Source organism: Mus musculus, chromosome 8 (assembly GCF_000001635.26).
Source record: "Mus musculus strain C57BL/6J chromosome 8, GRCm38.p6 C57BL/6J".
Lineage (NCBI taxonomy): Eukaryota > Metazoa > Chordata > Mammalia > Rodentia > Muridae > Mus > Mus musculus.
The window spans coordinates 68,005,929-68,017,683 of record NC_000074.6 but is presented as its reverse complement, the minus strand read 5'-3'; the positions used below and the strand labels follow the sequence as shown (position 1 = coordinate 68,017,683).

The 11,755-nt window shown below is 41.9% G+C and overlaps 1 protein-coding gene, 1 long non-coding RNA gene and 1 other non-coding gene across 24 annotated transcripts in view; 1 reads left to right on the top strand and 2 right to left on the bottom strand.

The window, feature by feature from the left end:
* The window catches only part of Psd3 (pleckstrin and Sec7 domain containing 3), a 522,982-nt gene that overhangs the window by 194,380 nt on the left and 316,847 nt on the right, over positions 1-11,755 (top strand). The window lies entirely within an intron of this gene.
* Gm15991 overlaps positions 1-11,755 on the bottom strand; it is an 81,305-nt gene that overhangs the window by 10,308 nt on the left and 59,242 nt on the right. For 5 of the 6 annotated variants that reach the window (XR_003947557.1, XR_870477.3, XR_001778566.2 and 2 more), the window contains 2 exons: positions 7,068-11,425; positions 3,740-6,094 (listed from right to left, as the gene is read on the bottom strand). This is a non-coding gene — a long non-coding RNA (predicted gene 15991). Of the gene's footprint in view, positions 1-3,739; positions 6,095-7,067; positions 11,426-11,755 lie in introns of those variants that run through there. The other variant, XR_003947558.1, reaches the window with a different exon arrangement.
* LOC115485644 lies at positions 7,214-7,344 on the bottom strand. The gene has a single exon (XR_003947697.1). It is a non-coding gene; the product is annotated as a small nucleolar RNA SNORA17 (small nucleolar RNA).

Sequence of the window (11,755 nt, the reverse complement as noted above, 5' to 3'; positions counted from 1 at the left end):
ACAGTTACTGCATTTCAAGGAAATAAATATGTAAAGTAAGTTATTGGAGATTATATATATATATATACACACACACATATATATATATAAACTTAGTAATTTCAAAATATAAGCAGAGCATTAGGTACTTTCAGTGATCTAGGCTCTGTTTTGGTATCTTTCTTATCCATAAAAAGCTTGTAACTAGACTGTAAAAAATAAAAGCAATATTAAAAGAATAAGAAAAAGAAAAATGATATAAAAATCTGCATGCCCAAGTTTTCCATGTGACTAAGACAATGAGGACGGACATTCCGGATTATAAATGGTACGAGAGGCAAGAAGAGAGGTGGGGTCTGGGGCATCTGAGAAAGCCAGGAGAGAAGTAAGGTGAAAGGTGTCCTAGATGAAGTGTCACAAGTGGATACATGCTGTGACAATGCTTTGAGGACTTTATCTTGGACTTAGAAACAGTTGGAAAATTTCAAGATGGAAAAGGCAGACTTTAGAAATTCTCTAGGATGGGAAAAACTTTGAAAAAAGATGATCCCACCATGACCTCAGAAGTTCAGGTCTGCCATGATGGGGTCATGAATCAGAGCAGTGGAGATGGATGGGAGGGAGCATAGTGATCATGTGACAGTTGCTGGGGACTCCATTGTACCTGGAGTAAAAGACTATGCTAGAGAGCTAGTAGATTGATGAAGTTGACATTCTAGAAGATTGGTTAGAAGTGGGAGTGAGAGAGAAGACAGTATCTAGAATGACTTCTAGATTCGTGTGCATGTGTTAGGATTCTGTAGTAAAAGGAGGAATATACAGAGCCTGCCCTTAGAAGTTTTATCCTCAGTGGCTTTCATAACCTATAGTTGACGGCAGTCTGAAAACATTAAGTGGGAAATTCTAGATACAGAGTATTCGTAAGGTTAAATTATATGGTATTTGAGTGCCAAGATACTATTTTGTGTTATGTCCTTCTATCCTGCTTGGTATGTGAATAAGAATTTTCATAATGGTTTCTCTGTCAGGTCATCTGCTCCCAAAGAGAAGTGGAGTGGTTTGGCCTTCAGAATTAATTTCTCTCTCTCTCTCTCTCTCTCTCTCTCTCTCTCTTTCTTTCTTTCTTTCTTTCTTAGCTCAGCTATCTCATCCAAGAATATGAGAGGAAGTGATGGAAATAAACTGTGTTCTTTGGCTCCAGCTCTTTTGTGACATTATAGACAGGGCTTGCCGCACTGCTCTTAAGCCCAGGTTCCAGAAGGAAGGTGTAGTGAGCTTATTTGTAGCCGTCTTGCTCCTGGAGCAAAGCCACAATTGTCTCACAGCAGCCTCAGTAACGGAGCAATAAATAAGCATTCACCCCCAGCCACTAGTGTTTGAAGGTTAATTATTAACTGCTGCAGCCAGTTCTGTGGCAGCTGACCAATACAGCTGTCCCCTACTTGACTCCTCCATTGTCTGCAGGCTCCTTGAGGACCTGTGTTATTCATCTTCTTTGTCATCTGTCCAATATAACTTGATGTCATTTACAACGATGATCCAGTTCATTTAACTTGGGATGTGTGGGAAGGTTAATTCGTTGTATTAGAGCAGTGACTTCTCACAGTGTGATCCTTGAGACACCTTTATTAGAATCATTATGGAATTTTCCAGAAATAGATTTCTTGATTCCCACTGGAGGGTGAAGGCCCAATCAATTCTTAGATGCACTTAAGTTAGGAACTATTAGACTCAAAATTACCTACCATGATTTTATTTTTCCAGTCTACACTGACTTTGGTATAAAACTTTGGTATAAACTTCAACGAATTAGAAGGAGCAATTTGCAAATTCATCTGGAATAACAAAAAACCTAGGATAGCAAAAACTCTTCTCAAGGATAAAAGAACCTCTGGTGGAATCACCATGCCTGACCTAAAGCTTTACTACAGGGCAATTGTGATAAAAACTGCATGGTACTGGTATAGAGACAGACAAGTAGACCAATGGAATAGAATTGAAGACCCAGAAATGAACCCACACACCTATGGTCACTTGATCTTCGACAAGGGAGCTAAAACCATCCAGTGGAAGAAAGACAGCATTTTCAACAATTGGTGCTGGCACAACTGGTTGTTATCATGTAGAAGAATGCGAATCGATCCATACTTATCTCCTTGTACTAAGGTCAAATCTAAGTGGATCAAGGAACTTCACATAAAACCAGAGACACTGAAACTTATAGAGGAGAAAGTGGGGAAAAGCCTTGAAGATATGGGTACAGGGGAAAAATTCCTGAACAGAACAGCAATGGCTTGCTCTGTAAGATCGAGAATTGACAAATGGGACCTAATGAAACTCCAAAGTTTCTGCAAGGCAAAAGACACCGTCAATAAGACAAAAAGACCACCAACAGATTGGGAAAGGATCTTTACCTATCCTAAATCAGATAGGGGACTAATATCCAACATATATAAAGAACTCAAGAAGGTGGACTTCAGAAAATCAAATAACCCCATTAAAAAATGGGGCTCAGAACTGAACAAAGAATTCTCACCTGAGGAATACCGAATGGCAGAGAAGCACCTGAAAAAATGCTCAACATCCTTAATCATCAGGGAAATGCAAATCAAAACAACCCTGAGATTCCACCTCACACCAGTCAGAATGGCTAAGATCAAAAATTCAGGTGACAGCAGATGCTGGCGTGGATGTGGAGAAAGAGGAACACTCCTCCATTGTTGGTGGGATTGCAGGCTTGTACAACCACTATGGAAATCAGTCTGGCGGTTCCTCAGAAAACTGGATATAGTACTACCGGAGGATCCAGCAATACCTCTCCTGGGCATATATCCAGAAGATGCCCCAACTGGTAAGAAGGACACATGCTCCACTATGTTCATAGCAGCCTTATTTATAATAGCCAGAAGCTGGAAGGAACCCAGATGCCCCTCAACAGAGGAATGGATACAGAAAATGTGGTACATCTACACAATGGAGTACTACTCAGCTATTAAAAAGAATGAATTTATGAAATTCCTAGCCAAATGGATGGACCTGGAGGGCATCATCCTGAGTGAGGTAACACATTCACAAAGGAACTCACACAATATGTACTCACTGATAAGTGGATATTAGCCCAAAACCTAAGATACCCAAGATATAAGATACAATTTCCTAAACACATGAAACTCAAGAAAAATGAAGACTGAAGTGTGAACACTATGCCCCTCCTTAGAAGTGGGAACAAAACACCCTTGGAAGGAGTTACAGAGACAAAGTTTGGAGCTGAGATAAAAGGATGGACCATGTAGACACTAGCATATCCGGGGATCCATCCCATAATCAGCTTCCAAATGCTGACACCATTGCATACACTAGCAAGATTATGCTGAAAGGACCCTGATATAGCTGTCTCTTGTCAGAGTATGCCTGGGCCTAGCAAACATAGAAGTGGATGCTCACAGTCGGCTATTGGATGGATCACATGGCCCCCAATGAAGGAGCTAGAGAAAGTACCAAAGAAGCTAAAGGGATCTGCAACCCTATAGGTGGAACAACATTATGAACTAACCAGTACCCGGGAGCTCTTGACTCTAGCTGCATATGCATCAAAAGATGGCCTAGTCGGCCATCACTGGAAAGAGAGGCCCATTGGACACGCAAACTTTATATGCCCCAGTACAGGGGAACGCCAGGGCCATAAAAGGGGAGTGGGTGGGTAGGGGAGAGGGGGTGGGTGGCTATGGGGGACTTTTGGTATAGCATTGCAAATGTAAATGAGCGAAATACCTAATAAAAAATGGAAAAAAAAAAAAAAAAGCATTGCTATAAAACAAGTGGTTTCACTTGCTGTTTTTTCCCAGACCAGACCGGTTTTGTGATATGGTAGGATGGATGGATGGGTGGATGGACAGATGCACTGTGGATTGGTTGATGCATACATGCCCTACATTGCTTGCTTCCGGGTTAGGGAGCAAATATTGGTCAGTTACTAGTAAGGAAATTTTAGCTATATTTGATTGAAGGACTGCATAAGGTTGATTGCATGTATAAAGATCCAGTGTTTAGTTGGTATCCTTTCTCAATACTCTGTTATCGAGGTTTTGTTCTTAGAGGTTAAAGTTCACTTATATAACTAATACACGAGCATACTGAAAATTCAACACATTACTGATAGATCAAGGTTTTCTTTGTACTCTGAATCTTCGGCCCTTTCTATCTACTTTTAGGATTTTAACCTTCTAGTTTCTTTTCTCCCTTTCCCTCTCCTCCAGAGCCATAGCCTCAGCCAGAGTCTATGTATACATATGCATAGTTATAAAATAACAAAAATTTCTCATATCTAAGACACCATGGGGGGTCTTTTGAGAAAAGTATAAGGTAATGAATGATATCTTAGATTTTTTTTAAAAAAGTATTGTCTACTTTGGTCATTCTGAAAAAACTTTGCCTTCTGGATTGCGACTATGTTGGCTGGGTTATTGTTTTCCATACAGTAGAATTATACTCCAGTGATGCTACACCCCTCACAGTTCTAATTAATTTGCTCTTAAAGCACATTAAGGATTTGTAATCAGATTCATACCAAGAATCTTTGGTCGCAAGTTAATCAAAGCTATTAATTTCGTTTAGCCATATTTTATTATAATGGATGGTTATCAGTACAATTTGTAGGAAATTTTTACACTTTGTATGGATTTCCAAAGTTCATTTGTAATCGAATTATTTGGAGCTCTGCTTTTATTTTTCTCTGACATAAGTCAGGTTCCTTATTTCTAGCATGTACAAGCAAGTCTTAATACATCTCAAGAAGATTTGGTAAAAATATGTTCGTTGAACCACACCTGTCTTAGTTATTGCTGTGATAAAAATACCATGACCAAAGCAACTTGGCAGGGAAGAGGTTTATTTGGCTTACACTTCCCTATCATTGTTCATCATTGAAGAAAGTTGGGACAGGAACTCACACAAGGTAGGAACCTGGAGTGAGGAGCTGGTGCAGAGGCCATGAAGGGGTACTGTTTACTGCCTTGCTTCCCATGGCCTGGCTGGGCCCTTCCATCAATCACCAATTAACAAAATGTCCCACAGGCTTGCTCACAGCCTGATCTTATGGAGGTATTTTCTTGATTGAGGTTCCCTCCTCTCAGGTGACTTTAGATTATGTCAAGTTGATATAAAACTGTGTAGCACAGTATCTTCAGTAAAACATGACACACTTTTAAAAGTCTAAACCTGGGAAGTATAATTTATCACATTGAGTGTGTGTGTGTGTGTTTTCTATCCATCGATGCACAGGTCAAATGAATAAACCTCTGTTCTCAGAAGATCTGCAGAGTTAAGATGGCAGGATTGGGGTGAGGGTGAAGTTGGCTGTATACTTTATAAAAGCTATGAGCCATTTATTCTATCTGTGTCTAAGAGCATTGACAGTTTGCATTTACATTTTGTTCTTTAGCTCATGTACTTCTGTTGACAATTCACTGTGGGGATAACTTGTCTTAGGTAGCAAGGGTTGTTTCTCCAGTGTTGTCACATCCCTTGCATTGGATGATTCCAGAGCAGTTTCATCTCTGTTATTATTACTAACAATACAAATGTAAAACCATTGATTAAAAACAGTGAACGGCTTTAAGATACTCAGAATAAGTAGGAAATGCTAGCTTACCCACACATGTGTCCAGGTTCTTAGTGGTTGTAGCTTGTAATGCGGAGGTGGATGTGGCTTCAAAGGGACGGACTTTGCTCTATGTCCTCAGCTACACTGCTGTCTCTTAGGCCTTTTAGAACCTTTGGTAGCTCCAGAATGAATAGGTATAACTCAGACTTCAGCATGCCTAAGAGGTAGCCTCAGGCGTTCGGTCACAGTGCTTGCTAGTTCTCCAGCAACTCTCCTGGTAGTTGGGTGTAGTTGACGTCCCAGATGGTTCATCCTGGTGCATTTGCCCACACGCTCCCCACTTAGCGTGAGCAGTGCATAGAAGCTCTGCCCCAGGATGCCTTGCTCTGCCTTTGCTTTCTTAAGCTCAACTCTTGGCTCCTTTGTTTCTGAGGGTGAAGTTGATGACTTCTTAAAGCCTCAGGGAACAGCATGGCATTCCTGAAGTGGTGACTGGACAAATGGAATCTGAAACTTTTAAAGAAGATTCTTGAAAGAATCATCTGCTTAAAAAAATTACACTTTTTTTTTGGAAATTATTGTCAAATCATAGTTGTGTATACTTGCAGTTTTGTGAGGAAGTGAAATCAGCCAGGTGTACATAGAAAAAATAAATACTGTACATTCTCACTTTTATGTGAAACCAAAAACAATTGAACTAATAGAAGTAGACATCAGAATGGGAATTAAAAAAGCAGGGGTGTTGAGAACAGGACAAAAGAGTCAACTCCCCCTCTCTGTTACCCACCTTCCAGTCTTGCAACTGCCCCCCCCCAACATAGAAAAAACCTTGTTGTGGAAGTGTGGTGTGTCACAGTGTGTCCCACAGTATACCTTTTGCCCTTACTTCTTTGCTTGCAAATGTTACTGCAATGATCCCTTGGTCTGGTACGAGGCTTCTGGCTTCTGTTACTCTATTAATGCTGGAACCTCACTAGGCCTCCTCTCAGATAGGCTGTTGTTGACCCTGTGTCATGGAGGTCCTGTAGTTTTGGTTCTGTAGGACTGGTCCCTTTATACACTCCACCAGTTCATCGATGGGGAAGATGTTGTGGTGGGCCAATTTCCTTGATCTGGGCTTTACAGCCCTTTGGCTCTCCCCCTTTCAGGCCCTTGGGGGTTGGCTCAGCAGCAGCCCCTGCTACCAGGGGCAACTCTACCCTGATGCCCGAGCAAGGTGCAGGGTCTGCTCTTTCAAGTGCTGCAGCTGGTTAGGGGTAGGGCCAGCTCTCCTGCTCTAATGACCTCAGGGCCTGCTATCCTGTTTGCTGTAGGTGGAGAAGGGTGGGACTGGGTATATCTCTCCCTTGCCTATGCCCCTGCACAGCAGACAAGTGGCAGGGTCAGTTCTTACATGTTCATGACTACTCATCACACCTTCCATTCTTATTACACACCCAGGGTCAGCTCTACTGTGCTGCCCAGGTGAGGTGCAGGTCCCACTCACCTGAGTGCTGTAGCTGGTGAGGGCCACGGCCAGCTCTCTGGTTCACTCCCACCACAGTGGGGCTCTTTTGCTCTCCAGCTTGCTCCCTGTCCTGGGAGCATCTGGGCCTTCCTGGCGCTGCATTGGTGGTTGTCTCACTTTCAGGGAATGTCAGGCTACCATCATTCAGCTGTTCAAAGGTCAGAACACTGAGCTTAGGCACAGCCTGTCTCCTCTCTGCCACCTACTGACACACCGGTGACACAGCAGCCACACGTACAGTGCTTCTAGGGGCAGGGTTGGTTTTTTTGTTTGTTTGTTTTTTTGTTTGTTTGTTTGTTTTTGTTTTTTAATTTAAGGAAGAAATCGCAAAGATGGATGGGAAAGGGATGGGAAGATGGAGAAAGTGATTATGGGAAGAGTTGGAGGACTGGGTGTGTGTGCATGTCTTTAATAAAATACATTAACTAAAATTCTCAAAGAACAAGCAACGAAATTATTAAAATTCAGAAAACAAAATTCAGAAAGTATTTACTCTTAACAAGCATTTTGTTTCTTAGAAGTTTAACCCTTGTGGCTTACAATAAATGACTTGTATGTGAGCATTTACTACGAGTGGTAGTTTGTGTCTTTGTACAGCTAAAGCCATACAGTTGGAGGGAGCTGCTTGGTGCTGTAGGTAAAGTTACTGTCTCAAAGCCCTTTCACCCCTTTAGTTGTTTAAAAAAGCAATCTAAGCAACCTACGGGGAGCAAGCTGCTACGCAGTGTTCCTCCGTGATCCAAGCCCCAGGTCCTGCTTCTAGATTCTGGCCATGAGACCTTGCCAGTTCCCTTCATGATGAATTACAAGCTGTAAGAGGAAATAAGTTACTTTTGGTCATGGTGTTTATTACAGTAATAGCAAACTAAAATAATAAAACCTTACCAGGGCAGTTTGAAGAAATGATTTTATTAGTGAACTACTAATGTAACTTTTAGTATTTAACAGAAGTACCCACATAATAGATTTTGCTATCTATATATTTTTAAAATAAAATTTTGATAAGCAATTCATCTAGGCCACGAATAATGAATGTTTACCTGAGTCTTGGTATCATTTTTGTGTTCATTTCTGTTTTTCGGACCTAGTGTTCTTTTTGGTGTCCCTCTTTGCCTCAACCATATAGATGCTGTTTTGGGGGGAGTTTCTTACAACATTCTGTGCGTATTGCTTGTTTTCAGTGCCTTGCCACTTCCTGTTTATTAAATAATACACTGAGGAACATTTATAAACATCATAGAGTCTCCTTGAATTTTCATGGGTTCTGATTATGCTGTTGGATAGTCCCAGCATTCCTTGCTCATGTAGCTTAGCATAGGGTCAGGAGCATCCACTGCATGTGGTGTGGATGGATGGCTCTAGAGTTCTCCTTGCCAACCAGGAGTCTAGCAAGCAGGTTCAAAATTTTAAGAGTATTTGTTTTGATTTTCTAAAATGTGAACCTTAATTTCGTTTGCTTTATTTGTGAATTTTAATGTATCAGTACATAGACCCAGAGCTTGAGGCAGCCAAAAAAAAAAAAAAAAAAAAAAAAAAGGTAAGTTTGGGCAGGTAAAGACAGATAGGTGAAGTAGAGACTTGACTCACTGGGCCTGCTCATTTGCTGGCCAAGGCCCACCCATCAATCATTACTAATTGTGAAATGGTGGGAAAGGCGGAGGAGGGGATATTGTGAGCTAATAGTATTTGGTTGTTAATTTTCTTTTAAAGCCTTTCTTTGAAGCTCCCCAGCTAGTGAGCTAGACACTTGCCATTTTAACAGAGCAAGCTGTGAGGAAAACTTGATTCTGGTATCTTGACTTTGTTTTATAGAAAGCTGTTTTAGACGAATGCTTAGCATCTTATCTTCCTAACATTTTATACCACACTCTCAATAAACAGGTAAATGAGTAAAGGATTGAATAGTAAATAAAGAAATGAATAAATAAATAAAGCAAGCTTCTACTGTCTTACAGGTTAGAATTGTATCCAAGGTAGGTTCAGTTCCTTGCAGAGGGAATATAATCTTCACTCTTGCAAGGCAATTGAAGCAGGTCTAAGCTAAGGTGGTCAGTGGAAGGTGTGTTTGGGTCTGTGACAGGCTTATTTTCATATGATTTCTACAGCTTTCCATGCTTGTTGATAAAAGGTGGTGTGGCTGGGCTGTGTTTGGAGCTTCTGCCTCCTCTCCCCATTGGTGCACAGGCTCTGATTTCCACCTCCCTCAGGGAGCAGCAGAGTGTCCATTTGCCCTTGGCCCAGGGGAGCTGCTTTCAGGAAGTTGGCATAGTCAGTAGACAGCAGCTGGTAGGAAAATGAGAATGGACCTCCAGGGCTTTTCAAAAGGGCATGGATTCAGGTTTGTCTCTTTTGCTCACACTGTTAAAGAGACTGGCAGCCAAGCCGGCAAAAGGGCTAGCTGAGAGGCAGGGTTACCGCTCTTTGCACCTCTTCCGACCCTGTGGCCCCTTTCCTGCATTAGCCCTTTCTTTTGATGTTCATCTCTTCAGTCTCAGAAGTGAAGGATTTAGCCTCTCACTTCCTCTACTGTTCTCCTGGATGCTTTTAGCTTCTCTTGAGAGGCTTCCTGTCCCAGCTCGATGTCCTTACTGACTTTGGGAAGATGCAGTTAGCCTACTGAGGGAAAAGGGAAGAGTTAGTTGTAGGGAGTGGTTATCCCCTTCTTCCCAAGCACCAGAGTTTGCTTCTCTGGAGACTCCAGGAGATAATGTTTCCTTGCACTGCAGATGCCCTGCTCTGCTCTGGATCCCTTCCTTCACTGCAAAGCCAGGAACATTACCATCTTTTCTGTGAGCCCCTCTTGGTGGTTTTTTTTTTTTTTTTGTCACAAAGTTTCTGTCTGGTGTCTCTCTTGCTTCCCCAGGACACTTGTCATTGCATTTAAGGCCCACTTGAATCATAGAGGAGAGTCCTGCAACTTAATTTAATGACGCCTGCACTCCTCTTTATGAGTTTAAACACATGACTCCCACTCCCCTTCCTCTGGTCTGAGTACGGATTGAATTTGTTCTTTGCTTCTCCAAACTTTTGATTTCTCTAACCCTAACCCTAACTCTTAGATTATTTGCTTAAAAAGTATCATGGCCCTTTTCATAATTACATGTTTATAATTTTATATATAAACGTTGCTGTCTGCGGAGTCCTATAAGGATACAGCCCCTCATCCTTACTGCTATTCTAGGAACGGGAACACCTCGCGCTTACAGTTCTGTCACTGTGCTGCAGTGAGAGCAGAAGCTCTGGCCTGGGTGTAGACCAACGTTTCAGTTCACGTCTGGCCATTTTGTTTGTTTGTTTGTTTGTATGTATGTATGTATGTATGTATGTATGTATTTATTTATTTATTTGGCCCAGGGACCATTCCCAGGAAAGAGAGGTCAGCTTAAGGCATGCTAAAGAGATAGGTGGAACAATTTGACCATTTCTTTTTCCAATTTTTCTTCCTCCAGAACAGTAAATCTAGCCACATAGAAAGTATCCAGGAAAACCTGATTTCCCCTTTCCCTCTTTATCTGTTTCAAACATGCTTTCTGTAACCCGTTGGACTCTCCCCAGCATTTTGAGCTTCCTTATTCTTTCTCTAAATTCTCCTTCCCCACCTTGCTTGCTTCTTGACCTCTGTGCTAGCTTAAATGGAATGCTCCCCCCACCCTCCCCTCTCCTCCTCTGGGCTGCCTCTGCAGTTTATAGCTGGGCTGCCCTGGGGGTTTTCTGGCAAACTCTAGTAACATTGTCTTTGAGCTTCTATTTGAGTCCATTCTTAGGTTCTTCTGGTAATGATTTTAAGAACCCCGAGAGGGAACCTTGACTTACCATTTGTCTACTCTAGACAACGTCTCTTTTGCCTTTGCTTACTCCAGGTTTCCCTGATGTATTTGCTAGGCTCTTAACATACCACAGACTGAGTGGCTTATGCAGTAGAACTAAACTGTCTCCTGTGTTTAAAAATCAGCAGTCCATGACTATTGAGTTGATACTGCTGAGGTCCCTTCCCATGGCTTCAGATGGCACCTTCTCCCTTTGTCTTCACGTGGTCTTTGTTTTGGCTATCTCTCTGTGTCTCTCATATTGTTTTCTTAGAAAGTCACCAGCTACCTTAGTTTAAGACCTAATCTGCTGATCTCATTGTAATGACCTCCAAATACAGTTGTGGTTGAAGTCAGGGCTTCAACATGGGTTGTTCAGAATACAGTTCATCCAAGAACACCTAACCAAGTGTCTGCAGCATCAGCTCCAATCTTCAGCTCTCTGACGGCAATTGTTGGTAAGTGCACACAGTACCCTGTTGCACACAGTACCCTGTTGCACACAGTACCCTGTTGCAGTGGACTCAGCTTCTGCAGATAAAGGGAACAGAAGGGATTAAACAGGATTGAACGTGGACGTGAATGTTGGAATTAAGTGTTGGCTTAAAGGGAGTTGTGAAATATTATTTTTATTATTTTCAATTTAGCTTTTAATCTCTTCTGGCCCAAAGAGCTCTGGAATACTCAACTGACTCTCAAATCATATTGAAGTTGAGATAATTAGAACAATACAGTGCATGGTGCTGCTTTAGGCCCATTCTCCTTCCCCTCCACCACTCCTGTGGCCCCAGTCGTTTTCTGCCCACTTCACTGAAAGTGACTTTTACTTATGAAGTTTTCTACTTTGTTTTCTTTCCCCTC